At 48.3% G+C, this 21,723-nt stretch overlaps 1 long non-coding RNA gene across 3 annotated transcripts in view; it reads left to right on the forward strand.

Annotated features, from left to right (window-relative positions):
* The window catches only part of LOC121819112 (uncharacterized), a 92,390-nt gene that overhangs the window by 18,665 nt on the left and 52,002 nt on the right, over positions 1–21,723 (forward strand). For 2 of the 3 annotated variants that reach the window (XR_009596589.1, XR_006059312.2), the window contains exon 2: positions 9,122–9,200. This is a non-coding gene — a long non-coding RNA (uncharacterized LOC121819112). Of the gene's footprint in view, positions 1–9,121; positions 9,201–9,556; positions 9,654–21,723 lie in introns of all 3 variants that reach the window. The other variant, XR_009596588.1, reaches the window with a different exon arrangement.

Genomic DNA, 21,723 nt, shown 5'->3' on the forward strand with positions numbered 1-21,723 from the left:
CAGGGACTGGAACCTCCAGTGCTTCCCAGCCTTTCAAGCAAGTCTCGGAAGTGGCTTGCTCAAGGTGTTTTTACTCAGCCAGACTACCTCCTCCAAATAGTCCTGTGGAATTTTCCAGGAATCTGGGGCTGGAAGTGACCTCCCGGGTTGTTAGACACTGGAGGAAGATGACCAGGACAGCAATATCCTGACTGTCAGAAGATCACACTTGGGGGCCCAGAAGGGCGAGTAGGTAAAGTGCAAGAATCCTAGGCTGGAGATCAGAAGTCTGTCTCTGCAACCTCCACCCCCTGCCCTGCCCGGCCCTTCCCTCTCCCTTTAGCCCAGCAGGAAGGGGGCAGGAAGGGGCTGCTGCTGTTTGTTTCAGGAAGAGCTCACACAAAGAGACAGTGCCACACCTTTCCCTGGGCTCTCGTTTTTTCCCTCTACTCCAAATAGTGGAAGTAGGAGGAATAATAATGATCACAATAACACTTATTGAGTGTTTATTATTTATCGTGTGCTAGGGGCTTTTCACACGTTCCACTTGCCGCCCGTCTCTGCAGTAGCCTCTAAGGAGTGGGGCTGTCATTGTTCTGTTGAACAGAGGAGGAAACTGAGGCTCAGAATGAGCAAGTGGTTTGCTTAAGCGATGGGGCCATGGCTGGACCTCATTTCTGTCTGACTGTAGTGCCCTTGATCTTAGTGAGTATCCAGGACTGCAAAGTCAAACATGGGTACTGGGGACACTGTGGCGAAGGGACGTGAGATGCCACAGCTTCACAAGTGCAGTTGGAGGAAAAAGGAATACGGAGGAAGCCCCTGAAATGGGCTTCTGAGCTGTGGCTTGTTCCTGGCTTCCTGGATGACCTTAGGCAGATGACTTAACCTCTCCGGTCTTGAGAGACCTCAGCACGACAGGGGTGACACTAAGAGGCCCCACGGCCACCTCTGGGCTGTGTGTCAACGTCAGGAGAAGGAAAGCAGGTGCAGGAGAACACCTGGGCCAAGTGAGTGAGTGATCGGGGCCTCCTGGGCCCAATCTGTGTTAAGAGGATTTATCTAAAGTTTACTTCTACCTGAAGTTAAGTTGTAATAAAAACAATGCTGGTTGGGGAAAAAAAGTACATGCGAAATATTTCTTTTAAAAAAAAAAGCACCTGGCTTTGGGTCAGAAGGTCTGTGTTTTGGCCTGGGCCTCCTTACCGAGGGTGTGGAGTGAAGTCAGTCTCCTCCAGCTGTAGCTGGGCCCCCAGATGCAGTGCCATCTCATCTCTGGCCTCTCTCGCCATCTGTGAAATGAGGGCATCTTTCATGCGGCATCTGACACGCGCGCCCGGGCACTCCCCTGGGAGGCCTACCTCAGTTTTTGTCCTGATGGCCCTCTCAGTCCACCTTGCTATCTGGGGAGATGGAAGGGTCTTGGCCTCGGTGGGGAAGCAAGGGCTGGGGGCTCAGGTGGGCAGAAGACTGGAGGGGGCACAGTGCCACTAGACAGACCGCCCCTGGCTTGGCCCCTGCGTCCCCCCTGAGTGGTGTGGGGGGCCTGGCCTGAGATCAGAGGTCCACCCGCGTCAGCCCCGGCCCTGCCCTCGCGTCAGGAGGCGCCTTCTCAGCACAGAACAATGTGAGCTCTTTGAAGGGTTGGGCAGCAGGGGATGGGTGTTTCTCCAAACACAGGGCCTCCTTTGCAAAACAGGCTTTGATTCCCAGGCCCGGAGGCCCCAGGTGCCTGTTGGGCGGCAGGCGGGGGCTGGGGGCTTTGTTTGGCAGGAAGAGGGGCCTTGGAAACTCAGGAACAAAGCCCGGGACAGAGCTGGCCAGGGCTGCAGGCCGGGCCGGGTGGATAGGTCAGGGCTGGGATGCCAGTAGGGGAAGTGGTCCGTGTGTCTCGGACCAGCCCCCTTCAGCCTGGATCATACAGGGTGTTTCTGGCCTCCTCTCACAGTGGGTCCTGGCTCCCACATACATGGCAGGTGCTGTTAGAACTTCAGGTGTCATGGTGGTCCACTGGCTCCTGAAATAGCTGTTTAGGAAGGAGGTGGGTAAAATGTGAAGTCTGGGACAGAGAATCCAAGAGGTGGGGAAGAAAAAGCTCTCACCCAGAGTCTAGTGGCCTGCACTCAAGGACCTAGGTCTTCTAGACCAGACACTATGCTGGGTATGTGACATGCAGGTGTCTCTGAGTTAATCCTCACTTTCTCAGTTGACAATAACCTCTAAAGCCCCACAGGATCTCTCTGAAGCCTCCTCCTGTCACTCTCCGCTGCAGCTACTTGGCTTCCTTTCAGTTCCAGAACACGCCTGCATGCTCTGCCCTTAACATTTCCACACTGGCAGGTCCCTCTGCTCAGAATGCTCTGGCATGGCTGACCCCTCACTCCTTCATGCCGTGGCTCTCAGTGAGGCCTACCTCCCCTGACCACTCTGCAAGCCATACCTGCCAGTTCCCAAACATTCACCTTCCTTAGCCCACTTTTTTCCCTCTTAACATAATACTCAATTACTTATTTATTGTTCTGGTTATTGACTTTCTGTCTCTCAACTAGAATGTAAGCTCTGCTGGGTCAGGCACCTGTGTCAGTTTTATCAACTTGTGAACCCTTGTTGTTTAGTCACTAAATCACGTCTGACTTTTTGCAACCCCATGGACTGCAGCACATCAGGCCTCCCTGTTCTTCACCATCTCCCGGAGTTTGTTCAAAATCGTGTCCATTGAGTCAGTGATGCCATCAAACCATCTCATCCTCTGTCACCTTCTTCTCCTGTCTTCAGTCTTTCCCAGCATCAGGGTCTTTTCCAATGAGTCAGCTCTTCGCATCAGGTGGCCAAAGTATTGGAGCTTCAGCTTCAGCATTAGTCCTTCCAGTGAATATTCAGGGTTGATTTCCTTTAGGGTTGACTAGTCTCCTTGCTGTCATAGGCACTCTCAAGAGTTTTTTTTTTCCAGCACAACAGAGCCTAGTACATAATTGGCACTTGCAAAGTTAATGTTATATCAACTTGGCTGGGCTATGGGATACAGTTGTTTGGTCAAACACTAGTCTAGATGTTGCTGTGAAGGTATTCGTAGATATGGTTCATATTTATAATTGGTTGATGGTCCATAAAGCAGATTACTCTTCATCACATATGGATGAGCTTCATCCAATCAGTTAATGGCCTTAAGATCAAAGACTCAGGTTCCCTGAAGCAGGAACTTCCCCAAGGCTGTCACACAAAAACCCTGCTTGAATTTCTCACCTCCTGGCCTGCAAAATTCGGTCTCAAGACCGCTATCTCAATTCTTGCCTAAATATCCAGCCTTCTAGCTTGTCCTACAGATTTCAGATTTGCCAGCCCCTTAAAAGAAGGGGAGTTTGCCAATTTCTTAAAATCTGTCTCTATTTGAAACCTGTTGGTTCTGTTTCTCTGTAGAATCTTAATTGATACAGCATGCAAAAAATACTAGAATTGAACCACATGAAATGAATGCCTTTGAAACTAAGAAAAGTATTAAATATCAGCAATTTCAAGTGGTTCAACCTAATATTAGTTGAATGAATAAAAGAACAAGTTGCAAAGCAATCATGAGGCAGATATTATCTTACCAATAGGGAAACCAAGGTTCTCAGAGATGAAGCTCCTTGCTCAGAAGGGCACAGTGACCATGTGGCAAGGCCAGTGCTGCTAACAAAGGAGGCAGTGTCTGCCTTCTTTAACCTGCCAACCCCAGGGTGGCGGTTCCCAAGTAGAGTGCTTTGCCTACGTGGGCCTCAGTCTGAGAGGTCAGTCAAAGAGTGGCTGGGAGTCCACAAGTTTAAATGCCCCCCTCCTCCCCATTGCAAGCTCTGCAGCAGCTGCAATCAGGGCTCTGTCGGCCTTGGGCTGCTGCCCGTGGCTCACTTCTCCCCCATCTCTATTGCAGAGTCTAAAGGGAAACTGGGACTTCCCTGGTGGCTCAGTGCTAAAGAATCCTCCTGTCAATGCGGGAGACACTGGCTTGATCCCCAATTTGGGAAGATCCCACATGCCGTATGATAGGGTCCACGTGGAGTCTCACTGATAAGATGGCTCATTATCAACTAAAAGCCTAGGCTTTTCTCTAATGCTCTTCACAACTGTGCCATGAAAGAGTGTTAAGACACTACAGTAAATCATAGTCAAGGAATTCAGGCCTGGAAGGGGCTTTATCAAATAACTAAGCCAGCCCTCTCTTCGCAAATAGGAGGAAACATACGTGAAGTGACTTCCCAAAGGCTTAACAGAGCTATCCAGATGAAAATTCAGATGGTAACACATGTACCCCCCTCCCCCAAATCCTGCAACTAGGGAGTAGCCCCTACTCGCCACAACTAAAGAAAAGCCAGCGCAGCCACGAAGACCCAGCAGAGCCAAAAATAAATAAATAAACAAAGGGAAACTGCTAGAAGGGCATCATCCAGGCCTCCCCAGAAATAGAGGCTCCCAGCACGGAAGGCAGTGTGATGTGCTGGAGCATGGTGGTGAAGGTGGCCTTGGGGACAGAGGACCTCAGTCTCAGACTTGAGAACCAGGTGACTCTGGCCAACCTACTCCATGTCTCTGAGTCTCAGCCTCCCGATTTGTAAAATGGGATAATCATGCTTTACCCCTGGTATTATTTCCAAAAAAGATGAAATAATACATGCAAAGCACTTAGGATCCTGAGTGCTCAGTAAATTGCAGTTACTGTTACTACTTTTAGCAAACAATGTCAGTGCAAAGTTGTAGCTGTTGCTGGGGGTAAAGAAGTGAAGTCAATAACGTTAACTCTGTGGCTCCCATGACGTCCCCTTGGCTTTTCCGGCAGTCCCTCGCCCTCAGAAGAGGATCTGTTTATGGTAATTTAGTGCGGCTTTGCTCTGGTGAGCTTGGGCGTCCAGGTGCCACCCTCAGGGGGTATTCCTTGTTTAGACCTGAACTTTCATTCCTGCACAAAGGTTTTGTGTGCTGTTAAAAAAACAAAACCAAAACCAAAAAGCATGAGCCTTTCAGGCTCCTGGAAATGACAGTTCACAATAGATAATTATAGTACTTCACATTTTTCACGACTTTTCGGACATGACTGAGCGACTTCTCTTACATTTTTCACATACGCTGGTGTTTCTATTACAACTGTAAGAGGGGGCATGACAGTGACGATGGTGGGTACTGTAATCCTGACTTTAAATCGATGGGGGAGCTCAGGTCCAGAGAGGAGACACAGCTTGTCTTAAGTCATCAATAAAGCCAGGCTGTGAGTTCCCTACATACTCCACACTGTTCTGTGCTGTGGAGAAGGGCTTGCTCCGGGGCAGTGCGGATTCCGAAGAGAGAGCAGGCCAGTTCTCTGGGTTGCAGAGAACTTCTCTTTATATGCATTTTTTAAAACAAAAAAGTCATTAAGTTTTATCGCTGTTTGGCGGTAGTGGTGGTTTAGTAGCTAAGTTGTGTCCCGCTCTTGTGATCCCATGGACTGTAGCCTGCCAGGCTCCTCTATCCATGAGATTCTCCAGGCAAGAATACTGGAGTGGGTTGCCATTTCCTTCACCAGGATCTTCCCAACCCAGGAATCGAACCCAGGTCTCCTGCACCACAGGCAGATTCTTTACCGACTGAGCTATGAGGGAAGCTTTATCACTGTTTAATATAGAGATAAACAAATATAATATTTCAAAATAAAATACACACATATTTGAAACAGCATGCTGAGATTATTTTTAACCAGGAATGGTATGAGATCAAAGAGGGTAGGAGACCACAGCTCAGGGGAACCATCCTGAACTTGGCCTTTCAGGATGACTTCCTTCCTGCTCTGGGGCTCAGCTCAGGCTGGGCCCCTGCAGGGGACCAAAAGCATCATCTTTCAGGCACTGGTGGATCCTCAGCTTAGTCAGAGCTGTGTGGTCTCCCCAGCTCCTGGACTGTCTGGCTCCCGCTGGCCCAGGAGGTTATCAGTACTGTAGCCTCCAACAGCCTTTCCTGTTATCAGAGCCCAAGTGTGTAAGAAGGAGTGTGAACCTCCTGCCCCTTCCCATCCTGCTGGGTTACAGTCTGTCTTCGGAGTGAGAGTAAACAGAGGAGGTGACAGTGTCAATAAATGTCTCCCGTGTGGCCTTGGCGAGCACACATGCCTTCCCACTAAGAGGCGCAGGTAGACTCGTGCTCGTGGCTCTTCCTATGATACACACAAGAATAAATACTAAGAAGTCAGGAAACTGTAACAAAAACAAAGAACGAAAAGGAAGAGAATGTCTCTTTATGAATTCTGGAAGAGATCTTAAAAAGCGTGTTTTGAGTAATAGAAAGTCCAGCCTCTTGAAGCTTATCACACGTCAGGTGATGAATAACAGGTGACGAGTAGCAGATTTGAGTCAAGAGGCAGTCACCCAATACGTATGAATTTCCCAGCCACTTACAGATACGTGGTGAACATGTAACAGTTAACCCACTAATGAGGGAACCAGTAAGATGGTACCACTGGCTCAAAGGGAAATTAAGAGAACCTTACACACATACGTTATAAGAATGCCAGTATATTTTAAAATGTTTACAAAATTGGTTTATCCATGGGGCAGTCATTCCACTGGATGCAATTCCTTTGCATTTCCATGGAAAAGAATAATTTGCATGATCAATTCTCTACTACTTAGAGAGTTGTAGGCTATCTCAAGGATAATAAAATGTGACAATAACCTGGAAGAGGACTCTGGATAGGATACCCACTCGTCTTCTATGCCCATGTCAAAGTCCTTCTAACAGCTTGCTCTGACATCAGAAAAATAAGTTTGGCCCATGCATCCAAAGAACTTGATGAAAAATTCGATTGTATTTGCATCAGATTGGGAGACGAATCATTGCAGAAAGAAAGTAAAAGTGTTAGTTGCTCAGTTGTGTCCAACTCTTTGCGACCCCATGGACTGTAGCCTGCCAGGCTCCTCTGTCCATGGACTTCTTAGGCAAGAATACTGGAGTAGGTAGCCATTCCCCTCTCCAGGGGATCTTCCCAACCCAGGGATCAAACCTGGGTCTCTGCATTGCAGGCAGATTCTTTAGTCTGAGCCACCAGGGAAGATCTATCATTGCAGATCTCTACCCTTTTCACCTTATGGATGATTCCAGAGAGGGCAGCATGCTGTCAAGTTAGGAAGCAGATCTGGGTCAGGTCCAGCTTCACAGCTCTGTCATTGGGTGGTGTTGGTCCATTCCCTTCTCTCTGAGCCCATGGTTTCTGACTTACACGATGGGGCCAATAACATGAGGCTGCAGAAGGCAAAGGACTGGCACCAGGCCTGGCGCAAAGTGGGAACTCAGGACATGGGGACTTCCTTCTCCACTTCTTAAAACTATCTCCAAAGGCAACTCAAGTCATGTCAGTTGCAGAAGCTGCCCATTTTGGTCACTTGGCATTTCCAGACCCTTGAAACCCCAAGCAGAGTTTTGTCTGTGGAGACCTCCAAAGGCACCAGGAAAAGCCTGTGGCCAAGGTCTTCTTTGGAGAAAAATGGAACCTGGCCCCAGGGTGTCACCAAACAGCAGGTCTCTGGAACTGGGGTAGCGGGGGTGGGAATTCAGTGAGCCAAGCACAGAGCTCAGAAGAGATGTGGTTGAGAGGAGGATATGGAATAAGCCAGGGGTTCCTACCTCTGGGGGGTTGATCAGAGACGTCTTTGAGAAACCTCCCCAGAAATATACATGTATGTCAGCTAAAGGACCATAGCAAGCTCTTCCGTAGAAGTGCTGGGTCTGGAATGGGGCACTCTCTGTACCCATTTGTCCTCCCCTCAATGACTGTCTCCAACTTCAGAGGAATTGGGGGCCAACCTCACAGGAGATGAGAAGGGAATGGCAACCCATGCCAGTATTCTTGCCTGGAGAATCCCATGGACAGAGGAGCCTGGTGGGCTACAGTCCATGGGGTCGCAAAGAGCTGGACACGACTGAGTGACTTTCACTCACACTTCACTCATTCACAGGAGACAGACACCCCAAGGTGAGAGGTGGCTGAACAGACTCCTTCCTGTCTCCTGAGGGATGGGGCCAGGTGAGCAGCTGTGGTCTTGATGGGGCTCAGGCCTCTTAGAGCCTGAGCTCTCTTGTCCACGATGGTTTCCCTAAGTTTCTAGCACCCAGTCTTTGAGTCCACACAGCAGAGGACCATTGGGGAGGGGAAGTGGTGGTGGGAGGGCTTTCATACAAAAGCCTAGGGCCTTGGCCTTCACTTCCCCCAGTTCACGGGCCCCTCAGGGAAGGTAAAGAATGTGGGCTTTGGAGCCAGTTTAAGATTTGTGTCAACCATGAAGATGCGCCACTCAGCTCTCTTTTTATTTTTGCTTCTTTATTTGGCTGCAATGGGGCTTCATCGCTGCAGGCGGGCCCCTATCCAGTTGCGGTGTGTTGGCTCTAGAGGGCACAGGGTTAGTAGTTGTGGCATAAGTGAACTTTCTCCATGGCGTGTGGGATCTTAGTTCCCCAATAGGGGTCAGATTTAGGTCCCCTGCTTTGGAAGGCAGATTCTTAACTACCAGGGAAGTCTTTCAGCTTGCCCTTCAAAAGATAACCTGCTAGTCAGCTATGTAAGAATTTCCTAAGGCTGCCATAATGAAGTATCACAGACGGGGTGGCTTAAATAACAGTAATTGACTTTTTCACCATTCTGGAGGCTTGAAGTTTGAAATGAAGGGCTCACCAGAGCCACGTTCCCCTGAAGCCGCCAGGGAAGGATGTACTCTCTCTCCTACCTTCTGGAAGCCTCAGGCGCTTCTAGGCTTGTGGTTGCATTATTCCAATGCCCTGTCTTCATGAGGCGCTCTCCCTGTGTGCCCCTGCCTTCATATGGCCTTCTTATAAGGACACTAATCATAGTAGGCTGGGGACCCATCCGACTCCCACGTGACCTCTTAATTACATCTGCAACACTATTTCCAAATCAAGTCACATTCAAGGAGTTTGGACTTCAGCACATCTCTGTGGAGGGGTTGGGAGACATAGTTCAACCCATGTCAAGCTACCAGGAGTACAGTTAGTGGATCCCCCCTTACTGCAGCACTTTTGGGTAGATGCACTTTCCCTGGGCAGCTCTCAGCCAGTGGGAAGAGGCCTTATCAGGTCTGCAGCACAATCAGAAAGCCTGATACCATTCTTTTCCTTTCATCTTTCACAGGCATTGTCTCCTAGTAAGTATTCTGACTCCTTGCTGCATCACGGTGTGTGTTTGCTGAAGGACCAAAACTGGCTCAGAGGTGAGATGGATTTGTTTATTGGATCCCTTGCTGCTGAGGATGCTGCCCCTCCCTGGGGCTATGTGAGGCACAATAGTCCCTGGTACAAGATGGCAGCTCAGTTGCTAAAGCTTTCATTGGTAATGACTTGGAAGAATGTTCCAGCAGGGGGGACAGCCTGGCCATGCAATGCTGCAGGGGTTTGAAAAGCACAGGGACAATACATACAAAGACAATGGAATTAATTAGTTGTATTAACTTATACAAGTTATCTCGACCTTTAAGAGAAATCATGAAAAGTTGAGGGCACTTGAAAAACGAAAATGAAGATGAAGGGACTTTTGGGTGGTTTACAAATAAGCCTTTATTTCCTACAGGGAGAGAGCAGTAAGAATTTATGATCCAAATCAGGATTGAATAGTATGGAGCTTCAAAGATGAAGAATGCTTAGCTGAGGCAAGTCTCTACACTAAGGTCAGGGCCCTAGTTGGGAAAACCTGGGGCCTGACACCTGGGTTGGGGACACCTGTGTATTCTGGTTCCCTAGACTCTGCACTGTCAGAGCATGCAGAGTTAGCCCACTCCTCTCAAATAAGAGGGAGCCCTCCCCACATACAGGAAGACACAGCAGAGGTTTCTCCTCCAACCCTGCAATAGAGGTCTTCTCCAGACTCTTCCTCTAGCTCCTTCCCTGGTTGCCAGGCTGATAATCAGAACCAAGTTGCATCATGACCCACCAGAGTCTTATATGGGAGGAAAGGGACTATACCCATGACCCACCAGTCTTATATGGGAGGAAAGGGACTATACCCATGACCCACCAGAGTCTTATATGGGAGGAAAGGGACTATACCCATGACCCACCAGAGTCTTATATGGGAGGAAAGGGACTATACCCATGACCCACCAGTCTTATATGGGAGGAAAGGGACTATACCCATGACCCACCAGAGTCTTATATGGGAGGAAAGGGACTATACCCATGACCCACCAGTCTTATATGGGAGGAAAGGGACTATACCCATGACCCACCAGAGTCTTATATGGGAGGAAAGGGACTATACCCATGACTCACCAGAGTCTTATATGGGAGGAAAGGGACTATACCCATGACCCACCAGTCTTATATGGGAGGAAAGGGACTCTACCCCAGAATAATTATAGGAAGTATACAATAGGCTGTATTTTAAGGGTGCTGGATCAAGGGATCCAGAACAGATGACTGGGAAAGGAAGTGTATTTACTTGGGGTACGGGATTTAACTCTCTGGCAAGGTGACCTGAGGGGAGAGTGCAAGTTTGCTGCTTGAGAAACTCCTGGAAACTTGGAGAAAACGATGGTGTATGTCAGACAGAATTGAAATTTCTGAGCTGTCAAGCACAAATGGAGGAAAAAGGGATTTAAAGTCCCAGGGAAGCAGATGTGCTAGACTGAATATATTATGTGATGTCGGAAGACCCATCGGAGGATGATAGTCCACAGGCAGACCAAGAGGAGACATGATCCTTCAAGTTCACTGGGAGTGTGTTGGTGGGAGGGCACCAGTGTCACTAAGCTCAATGACGGCTCTCTCCTTTGCAAGAGGAGTTGATGGTAGAGACTGTCCTGGAGCTCGGCCTTTGGGGAGCAATGGCCTTCTGGCCTACAAAAGCCGGAAGGTCCCAATTATTGTTAAACAGCATACTTAGGGTGGTAGCCAACAGAGCTTGACTTGCAGAAAGCTGCGGAGACAGTTAATGGAATAAGTTACCTGACAGGCAAAGTAGATGAGTAATCAGTAAGAGTATCATCAAAGGAATGCAAGTGTTTAAGCAGTAGGTCTAAGGTTGCTCCAATAAAATGTCACAATCCTTTGCCCAGTTTTGGGCCTGATCCAGATTTTAGATTTTTATGTTAGTAGAAGGAAGAACGTATTGTGCCTCAGGAGGAATTAATTGGTTGTACTAAGTTATCTTGACCCTTCAGAGAGATCATGAAAAGCTGATGGCTTAAAAAACTTAAAAAACAAAAATGAAGCATGAAGGGCTTTTGGGTGGTTTACAAATAAGTCTTTATTTCCTGCAGAGGGAGAGTAGCAATAATTTGTGATCCAAATGAGGATTGAACGGCAAGCACGTCCTCTAAGGATCTCCCCAGTCCTTCCCTAGAGAGACTGATGGCTATTTACTCAGAATCAATTTACAGTTGAAATGAGAATACCCAGACACTTCTAGGACTATTAGGCCCAGAGTCTGAGTCGACACTGACACCCGGAAACTGGAGGTGTCACTATGGACCCACTCTGAAGGTCAGGTAATAATGGAGTCCTCATCAGGGTCCAGCTTAGAGTAGACCTGCTGGGATGTGAGACCACTGACCACTCAATTCTCTGATCTCTGAATGTTTAACCAGGCTTGACATACTTGGTATATAATGTAATTCTTACACGAGGCCTTTGACCTGTGGAGTAAGAGTTATCACAGTGGAGAAGGCCAAGTGGAAGCCTCTGAATCTGTCCTCCTTCTTCTCCATACCCAATTCCCCACCAAGAGAGTAAATCAAAATCAATATTGTATCCCAGGGGAGGTGGCAGATATTAATGCTATCACTTAGGTATCTCAAGATATAGGAGTGGTGGTCCCTACAATTTCTGTGCTTAATTTATCAGTCTAGTCCTGGCAGAAACCAGATGGATTCTCAAGTATGACTGTAGACAGCTGGAAGTTCTGCTAAACAGTAGCTCCAAATGCCACTGCTGTGCTCAACTGGAGTCTTTGCTCCAGGAAATTAACATGGCTTCAGGTTCATGGCGTGCTGCTGTTGACTTGATCAATGTGTTATTTTCGATTCCAATCAGAAAAGAAGATTAGGAACAGTCCACATTCACATGGGATAGACAAGAATATGCATCCGTAGTTTTATCCCAGGGCCATGTTAATTCTCTTGCTCCTTATCCCAGTATAGTCCAAAGAGCTGTGGACCACTGGGGCACCCTGCAGAGCATCACATTGACCTGTGAGACTGCGACGTCATACTAACCAGGAGGATGAGCAAGAGGTGGCTTGTACACTGGAGGCTTTTGTTCTAGAAAGTGGGAGACAAGCCTTGCAAAGATTCATGAATGGCTGCCTTTTGCTTTTTACTATAAAGAAGGAAGCACAGTGCCAGTTAGGCCATTTTGGGTTCTGGAGGCGCACATTCCATACCTGGAGATCCTGCTCCAATCCATATACGGAGTGACATGAAAGGCTCCCAGCTTTGAGTGGGGCCCAGAACTGGAGAGGGCTCTGCAGCAAGGCTGCAGGGCAAGCAGCTCAGCTACTTGGGCCATGTAATTTAGCAGATCGGCTGCTGGAGGTGCCAGTGTAGAAAAAAAGGTGGTGTGAAGTTTATGGTGAGCCCCAGAAGAAGAATCACAATACAGGCCCTGGGATGAGGGTGGAGGGCTTGGGTCACTCAAGGTGATAGCTCAGGGGAGGGGAGGGGGAATTCAAAATGGGCATTGTAGGAGGGAGATGATGAGCACCAGTTGAAACTCTTAAGATCAGCTCTACTGATGGGAGCTGAAGTTTGTTCCACTAACCTCCCTTTCCCAAGTCTCTCCCCTTCAGGAGGAGCGGTCCATGGGAAGCTTGGAGAAGTGTATCCCTGCAGGGAGAAGGTGGACTGAGTGAGCCAGGGTGGTGCCGTACACAGACCTCCCTGCAGTGAAGAACATGCCATTGAACTGCGAGGGGAGCGAGAGGTGACAGCTTCCAGCTGTAGAGACTTCAGGCTGAGGCTGTGCTCTCTGGGCAGATCTAAGCCAATGAGAAGCACGTGGGTTCTAGGATCTGGCCATTTCTACCCAATGTGGGACTCTTTTTGATGGGCATTCTTTGCTTGGGAGCTCCCCATCGTGTCGGCGTTGTTTGCATCACAGTCAGACAGCAGCCTGAGTAACTTGTAAGGTCTGCGATCACAGCAGCCAACCTGGGTTTTCGGTGTCCACTGATGTATCTGGACAGTAAGAGAGTTGTCCTTGGTTCCCTTGGAAAGGCCACACCTTCTGCCTGAACAGCCTCTGGAAGTTAAAAGGGCATGGACTTTAGACAGACATACTTGGGCTCCAATAATCCCATCTTCTTCATTGACAGGTCATGGAGCTTTGGTCTCTGGGCTTCCTGAAGAGGCCTCATCTTTATCACCTCTCAATTCCACTCTCTCATCCACATCACAGGCCCAGCTAGAGTCCCTTAGGGGCAGATTTTCTGCCAGGAACTGCCAGTGAGTTATTGAGGAAAAGTCTCTATTTCCAAGACCACTCACTTTCTCTCTGCCCCCTCATCTCCATACACACACACCCCTCCCCATCCCACAGCTCAGAATACCTGCCTCCTATAATTCTCAGAAGGATGCCAGGCACTCAGACATCAAGGTTGAAACTGAGCCAGCTTTCTTGAGTTCCCACTTTGTATCAGATCCTGAGCTGGGTACTTTCCCTTAATAACTTTCATAGGAACCCAGTGAAGTGGGGTCTGTTATTTTGAGCACACTGAGGCTTAGTGGAAAGTCAGGATGGGCCCCTAGTCCATTGTCCCCCGAGCCCGATGCTCCTCCTATAATACAAGTATGGCTGGATGAGGTCCCTGCCCAAATCTGTAAGGACAGAGATCTGAGAAGCCTGATTCATCACTAGGGAACTTGGGAGCCAGGGCCATAGTGAGCCCAGCCTGCTCTGGCTTGTGGTGTTTATGTGCTGGAGGAGACAGAGGGAGGAGATCTTGGGGTCAGGAAAGTCACAGTAGGCCCGGAAGGCTTGCTGGAGAGTTTGGGATAATCAGAGCTCTTTAAATCACAGCAAAAATAATTAAAACAAGATCAACTGCAATTTGTTAAATCCTTACTGTGTGTAGGGTTAACAAACAAGATCTCATTTAACCCTCCCAGCAATTCTGAGAGCGGAGACATTGTTATCTGAAATTATTTGTCTGGGCCTGTGTGGCTCCAAAGCTCATGGACTTTCCTGGTTTTTTTTTTTTTAATACTTATTTATTTGGCCGCTTCAGGTATTAGTTGTAACATGCAGGATCTTCGTTGTGTCACGCAGGCTGTCTAGTTGGGGCACATGGGCTTAGCTGCCCTGAGGCATGTGGGATCTTAGTTCCCAGACCAGGGATCGAATCAGCATTCCCTGCATTGCAAGGCAGATTCTTACCCTCTGGCCCACGAGGGATGCCCCTCACGCACTTCCCTTGATGCAGCTCTGCATCTCCCCCTGATAAAGACTGACGGGCCCTCGCCCCAGCGGGCAGTGCCACGGCCAGGTGCCTGTCTGGCTCCCACTCCTCCCTTGCTCGGGCTCCTCAGAGCCAGCCCCAGATTTGGGGCTTAGACTATGGAAAGGATAAACCCTTCCTAGGTATAGCTGAGGCGCATCTCCCTGAACCACTGAGACCTAAAGAAGATGGAAGAGAATTTCTGAACCCTGTTGGGAACAAGAGAGAGGAAAAGAAAAAAGGCTCAGGCTTAATCTTTATAGAAGAGAACAGAACCCAGTGGGCCCTGCCTTCTCTATGAAGAAAAACACTCTTCAAACCAGAGAAGCCGAACAATCCCGGCTACCAGTAAGTTCAAGATTTAGCTACCCCCCAGCTTCCTTTGCTTTGTTCCAGGCCCTTCTGGGCAGAGATGGGTCATTCCAGGGGCCCTTCTGGGGAGGTGAGAGTTTCCAGGAAGGAATTTAAAAAAAAATGCTGCCTCAATTTGAGCATGGGAAAAATATGGTACATTGAGCTTATGATAATCCTAGGCAAAATTCCAGAAGTTCCTTTTCTAAGAAGGGATTATTGGAAGCCAAGATGGGTTCGTGTAGGTCAAGGCATACCTAACTCTCCAGATTTCCCCTCTAGGAAGGACTCTCCGAGCACACTGTGGGAAAAGCACCACAGACACAGAATCTTAAAATAAGACTTTGCTGTTATAAGAACTGCACTGAGGAAGGAAAAAAGAGTTCATCAGCCGGGGTCTGGAATCTACCGCACCCCATTTCCTTATACATCGAAATCGTAGGCTTCTCTTTATAGCGGAGTAGATTCAAGTGCTGTTAAAATTTATCTCGTGGTTGACAATGGAGGAGGGGCCTTGGGACACACGGGTGAAGAAGTTGAGATGTTCTAAGACGATGGTTGTCGGTAACATGCATTTGAGAGACAGTTACAGTGTTTGTCTGATAGAGCACTTAGGATCTAGAAAGTCTTAGCATGTCCATGAGACTAAAGCATCAAGAATCCCTTAGAATATGTGACATGGATTATGGAGGAGCCGATTTTCTTGTCAGGTACCAGTAGCACTGAGGTCAACTTTGCTGTTGATGAGGCTTTTGAAATGCCTTCCACACATATCTTTGCCAGTCAGTGGAGGAACATGGACCAAATCGTAGGGTAACTCAGCCTTCACATGGCTGGTTGAAGCCCTCTGCCCAGGGTCGAAGGAACAGGTTGATTCTGTGAGGTAGGACACTGCCTCTTATGACCCAGAGTATTGGCAGTATGGTCCTTCCAATAGAGCTCACTGGTGTCTACAAGTGCCCCAAGCAGAGGAAGAGAATGTGAGTCTAGTGTGTGAGAGGAAAGTCCTTCTAGGTGCCCCTGGTCCAAGCGTGGTCCTGCACGATCCTCCCCCTGACTGCATCCTCCCCCAGGCATGCTTGTCCCTGTTCTGGAGCCCATGGAGTGGAGAGGTTCTAAGTTCATGCTCTGGGATCACACCGCCTCTTAACCTTCACCCTCCCATCCTGTTTCAGTCTCAGCTCTGCCATTTACTGGCTGGGTGACCTTAGGCAAGTTAGTAATTGACCTGTGTCTCAGTTTTTCCATCTGAAAATGGGGGTCATTGTGATGCCTTATTCATGGAATTGGGGCTTCTCAGGTGGCACAGTAGTAAAAGAATCTGCCGGCCAGTGCAGGAGATGCAAGAGACGCAGGTTCGATCCCTGGGTTGGGAAAATCCCCTGGAGTAGGAAACGGCATCTGGCTCCAGTATTCTTGCCTGGAAGATTCCAGAGGAGCCTGGTGGGCTACAGTCCATGAGGTCACAAAAAGTCAGATTGAGCACACACACACACTCATGGAGTTAGAGCACTGGTTTCCATTTTAGTTTTGACTTGTGACCGACAGTAAGAAATACATTCTACATCATGACCCAGCACACACATTCCTACACACACACACACACACACACACACACACACACACACACGTATGTATAAATGGAAAAAGTTGATGATTTATGGTATTCTCTTTTCCATTCTGTTCTTCCGTTAAACAAACTGATGATTGAGAACCATTAAATTGATTTTCACTAGTTACACGGATTTGAAAAACACTGGGTTAAGGTCTTTCTGGAGTATTGTGTTCAGATCCCAAAGCTGTACTTTTCTTATACATGTTTTAAGAGGACTGTTTTCAAGTGACAGGATGTCTAAAAGAGAATGGGGAGGGTATTTCATTCCGCTGTTCTTTCTCTTTCTTCCTTTTCCAACCTCCAATCCACTCTGTCATTTGGTTATTTCTTCATCCATTGGCCCATTTATCATAGATAGGTTTAAGCACCTGTTTCATCTGGTTAGGAGACTCCAGGAGAGACTTGCTCTGTAAATCATATGAGAGAGGAACTAGACCTTTTCCTTGCAGTCCCCCAAGCAGAACTGGGATTTCTGGGTGAAAGTGACAGAGAAGTGAACTGGGGTATCACTTAGGAAGTGGATACAACTGGGCATTGGGTCTGGCTGCCTGTGAGGCTTTTCTCTGTGAGTGAGTGTTTGGAGGTGGGAGGAATGGGGCCATGAGGGGACTTCCACTGTTGGGTAGAGGGAGGGCTGAGGTTGGTTCTTCAGCCCTTGCTCCATGGATCCTGTGGTCTGTTTTCCTCGCTGCAAGGGCTGCTGGGACTGTGGGAGAAGAAACCATCTAGTTGGGGTTCTGTACTCCCCATCTGACAGCTAAAGCAACTCCATCTCTGCTTTACACAGTGGGATTCTCTGTATAAAAGAGAAGAAGGGCAGGAGACACGTTCCAATGATGCTAAAAATTTTTCTTTTAATCTTTAAACTAGGAGCACATTAAGTCCCTGTGAGTCTTAGAAGTAATCATTTCTAGGATTCTGGGACTCATTTTTTCCCTTAAAAACAAGTCCATTAAAATTACAGCATAAGCCTTTGTTTTATACTCTTAAATCTAGATATAATTGAGAGAGAGAGTTAAAGAGTGACAAGGCTGGCAGGATAATGGATTGAGGTGTTATTTGTGCTGGTGGTTTTTCTTCTCCTCGTCCCTCCTCCCTATCCGGCCATCCTCCCTGCCAGGCAGAGAGCAGAGAGCCAGTGCCTCTATGCTCCATCACCTCAGGGGGTGTTGGTGAGGCTGCAGTTCCAAGTCCCCAGTAGATAACTGGTCTTTCAGGCTTTTGTTGATTGAAAGCCTGAGATTAGGGAGAGGGCTGTGATGAAAGACAGGGAAGGAGGAGTGAAAGGGAGATGGTTGGGTAGGTTCTGGGAGGAATGAGGAACCAGCAGAATTAGGGAGGGCAGTGTCTGCTGTGGTGTTCCCTTAAGGAGGCCCAGCCCCAGGCATCCACGTTCCTTTGATCCACCAAAACCACAGTGCTGTCAGCCTCTGGTGGGTATTTGGAGATAGTCTGCAGTGCTTCTCAAACATTAACGTTCATGTGAATCACCTGGGGATCTTGATATAACACAGATTCCGATTCAGCAGGCCTGGAGTGGATCCTGAGACTTTGCTCTTCTAACAGGCGCCCCGGGACTCTGATAAGGCCTGTCCTCAGACCACACTTGGAGCTACAAAGAGCTCCAGAGGTTGTTCCCTTGTTTTCTGGACATAACCTAAGCCTTTGAGACCCCTGTGCCTCCTTCCAGCAGGGAAGACCTTCCCACTGATAACGGGACTGGAATTTTCCATCAGCATAGCGTAAAGAGATGCGCCGTTAGTTGATTTGGAAGAATCACAGGCAGCTTTGAACTTGCGACTGCAAACCCATAGGCCCCTTGCAGGTTAGGCTGCATCTCCATGGGAAATTCGAGGGTTGAGGCTGAAGTCTAACCGCTGTTCCTTCTCAGGTGGGAAATCACAGTTCTTTGTTTGGTTTTCTGAGAGGCACTTGAAGCAGGAGAAGAGCCCTCTTGCATCCCCCTCTTTCCCACCCCGGGGTGGATGGTGGGTGGTGGTTAAATCCCTTACTAGCTGCTTATCTGAGTCTATCTGGGAGGAATTTTATCTGTTCCCTATCTTGCTTTGCTTAGAGGCACAGAGTCCATCTGTTTGCGTCCTCTCCACTAGCCTGGGATAAGAGATAAATCCAGGAGCCTCAGAGGAATGCAATGAACACAGCAGGCGCCTCTGTTTCTTTGTCTCTTTGGGAACTGGTGTTAGTATCAATCAACCCTGTTTACCTGTTCATCTCTACTTCGTTTGCTTGCTTTCATGTCTTACCTGGGAATATACATTATTTTGCAAAGAATAGAAAAAAAAAAAACAAAAAACAATACCTAACACTTCTCAGCCTAGCCAACCTCAGGGGAACTCTTATTAAAAGGGACTCTGCCTCCTTTCCTCAGAAGGCCTAGACACACATTTTTAAAAGGAACAGTCTGTAAATGCTCCTTGCCTAGAAAGTAACTCCTTGTGTTTACATAGCTTTTTAGACTTTGGAAACAATCTGGCATTAATCAAGCATCTACTTGTGCTGGGACAGCGTCCTGTTTAATCTTCCCAACAACTCCTACGAAGAGGTATTATTATGCCTTCTCTATGTATCCACCAAGATTTAAACAAATAAGCCTTCCTTGTTCAAGCAAAAGCTATAGAAACAAGAGCAGAAGTATTCATTGCAAGAAAGAAAAAAATGAAGTGGCAAGGCACAGAAAGCCAGAAACGTGCCTCCCTGGTCACTAGGGATGCCCAGAGGGTGGTTTCACCCTTCTCTTGATAAACGTGACCGACGGAAAGTTCAGGGGTGATGATGGGGAGAAGGAAGTTTCCGAGCCCCATGGAGGGATTTCTTTGGATCTTTGGATTTTCAGCAAGTCAGTTCTCAGGGAGGTGGGAAAGTCATGTTGAGCACATTTCAGCTGTGGCAGAAGCCGGGTTTTGCATCTGAAGAGGTGAGAGAAATAGCACCAGGCTGTGCCCAAGCATGGAAAGCAGGTAAGAAGTCCTGTCTGATGGCTCTAGCATCAGGAGACCTGGAGTCTAGCTCAGCAGTTCCTACTGACCAATGGCCAGGACCTTCCAGGCTCTACACCTCCGTTTTCCCTTCAGCAAAATGGAGTGTTTAGACAGGATGCTTGCTCTCCAAGGGCTGAAAGCCTCTGATTTTCCAGCTTGAGTTTGGTTTCCTTGCCTGAGAGGCTGCTGTGACCTCTATATGTTTTCTATATGGGGTGGAAATGGTGATGTGAAGGTTGGGGACACACACACACACACACACACACACACACACACCCTGAGGTTATCATATGGTAGGTGCCGGGGATGCAACAATGGCAAGATGGACACAACTGTCCTTGACCTCATGGAGTCAGGAAAGGCAGACACTGAGCAAGTAATCAACAGTTATGTCTTCAATGATGTTAGGACAGAGACCAAAGTGATGAGAAGGAGCAAGGGTGTGAAGGGTGGAGGGTTCCAGGCAGAGGGAGCAGTGCGTGCCAAGGCCGTAGGCAGAAACAAGATTGCCACGCTGATGGGCACGGAAGAAAGCCTGAGGGGCACAGGGGTGCAGGGAGATGGATGGGCAGTGATACCTCTTTCATAGTCTGGCTCCTGCTACAGAGTTCTGTTTGGAGTCAAGAGACTGGGCTGGGTGTCCCTTTGCTTCTTCTCCTCTCCTCACTCCATCACACATGCACATGTGCCTGCCCTCCGTGCTCATACACACACCAGCCTTGGGGAGCCTTGGCTATCACTGGGCAGGGGCTTTGTGGCAGATCACTCCAGGCAGGAAAACTCTGTTCTTCTCCCCCCACATCGACCGGTGGAGGGGACCTTGGGGTCTCGCCCAAGGAAAGGAAGCACTGCTTCCTGGTTTATGTTGAGATGGGAAAGACTTGCCCAAGAACAATGGCGTTTTCGTAAAACACCACTTTGTTCTGGTGAGACCAGGAGGGGATTTCCTTCGGGACCTAGCCTGGTCCCATTGCCCTGGCCTGCCAACCACAACAGCCACATGGCGTTCTCTGGGACCAGTCTTTCATCTGAGAGGTTTGGTCGCGCACAGCCCTGACTGCTTAACCCTTCACATCCCACCCCACCCAGGCAGCAGCATCTCAGGGCTCCAGGAGGTCTCCCTGGAGATCCTGGGACATGCTGGTCAGGGGAGTCTTTTGGAGACACCAAGAGATGACTTGCAGCCTCTGTTTTTCTCATTTGAAGGGACCTTCTGGATAAAGGGCTCAAATTTGTCCTAGAAGTGTCTCAGTTCAAAACACCTTTCAAGCACCAGAGTCGAAGTTCCTTCTTTTACAGGTGGGGAAACTGGGGCAGAGAGAAGGAAGTGGGTTTGCTAAGGCCACACAGAGAGTTAGTGGTGGAACCAAGGCTGGGATCTAGGGCTCTCAGACCAGCCCTCTTGCTACATTCTGTTCTGTTCTTCTAGAGCAGAACCAAAGTTGGGTAAGGGAAGGGATCAAGTCTTCTTTGGACAGACAGACACATCTACAGAGCCCCAGAATGTCTGAGGGAGGTGCGGAGGGAAAAAGGTGTGTGGTGTTGGGAGCTGGACTCCTTGATGTCACAGACAGTAGGGAGTGACTCCTGTAACCGCTCCTGTTTTTCAGGCATGCATGGCTGTTCCTCTGTGAATCGCTAAATGGACCATTTTAGCAAACCATCAAGCCTGTTCAGAGGAGGACATTAATGGGAAGTGAGTGGGCAAATGATTATATAGTCAGAACAATAAGTTAGAAGAACTCTGCTTTCCTTCAACGGTTGTTTTCGATTCTGCCTGGCATAGAAACAGGCTCAGGTAAAGAGCAAATGCTTCTCATCTTAATAAAGAGGTGATGGTAGTGACAGTTTGGGGGTGACAGAGTATTCCTGTTGGGGAAGGTATTGCTGACCACTCTGTGGCGACCGTCGCAGTTATAGAGATGGTGGTATATAGATGTTGGTAGTACCATGTTTAGTGGTGTTGCCTGAAGTTATGGTGACATTGGCATTGTTTACAGTTATGGTAGTGATTACGCTGATGGTGATGCTGGCATTGGTGGTGTCCAGCTTAGTAGTGCTGAGTAGAGTTACAGTGAGGACAGAAGGCATAATGGTGGCGGTGGGAAAAGTGGCAGAGATGATGGTATTGATTATGGTAGCGGTAAGAGTGATGGTGATGGTGTTGGCATAAATGATGTTGGTGTTGGTGATCATGGTAAAGGCAAGGGTGGTACTGGAGTTGCAAATGATGGTCGTATTTTTGGTGGTAAAATGGCAGCTGCCTTGGATAGTGGTGACCGTGAGTACAGTTGTTATAAGAATGGTGTGATGCTGTTAGTCAAAGTGATTTTACTGATGTC

The sequence above is a fragment of the Ovis aries genome, chromosome 1 (assembly GCF_016772045.2).
Source record: "Ovis aries strain OAR_USU_Benz2616 breed Rambouillet chromosome 1, ARS-UI_Ramb_v3.0, whole genome shotgun sequence".
NCBI classification, from domain to species: Eukaryota; Metazoa; Chordata; class Mammalia; order Artiodactyla; family Bovidae; genus Ovis; species Ovis aries.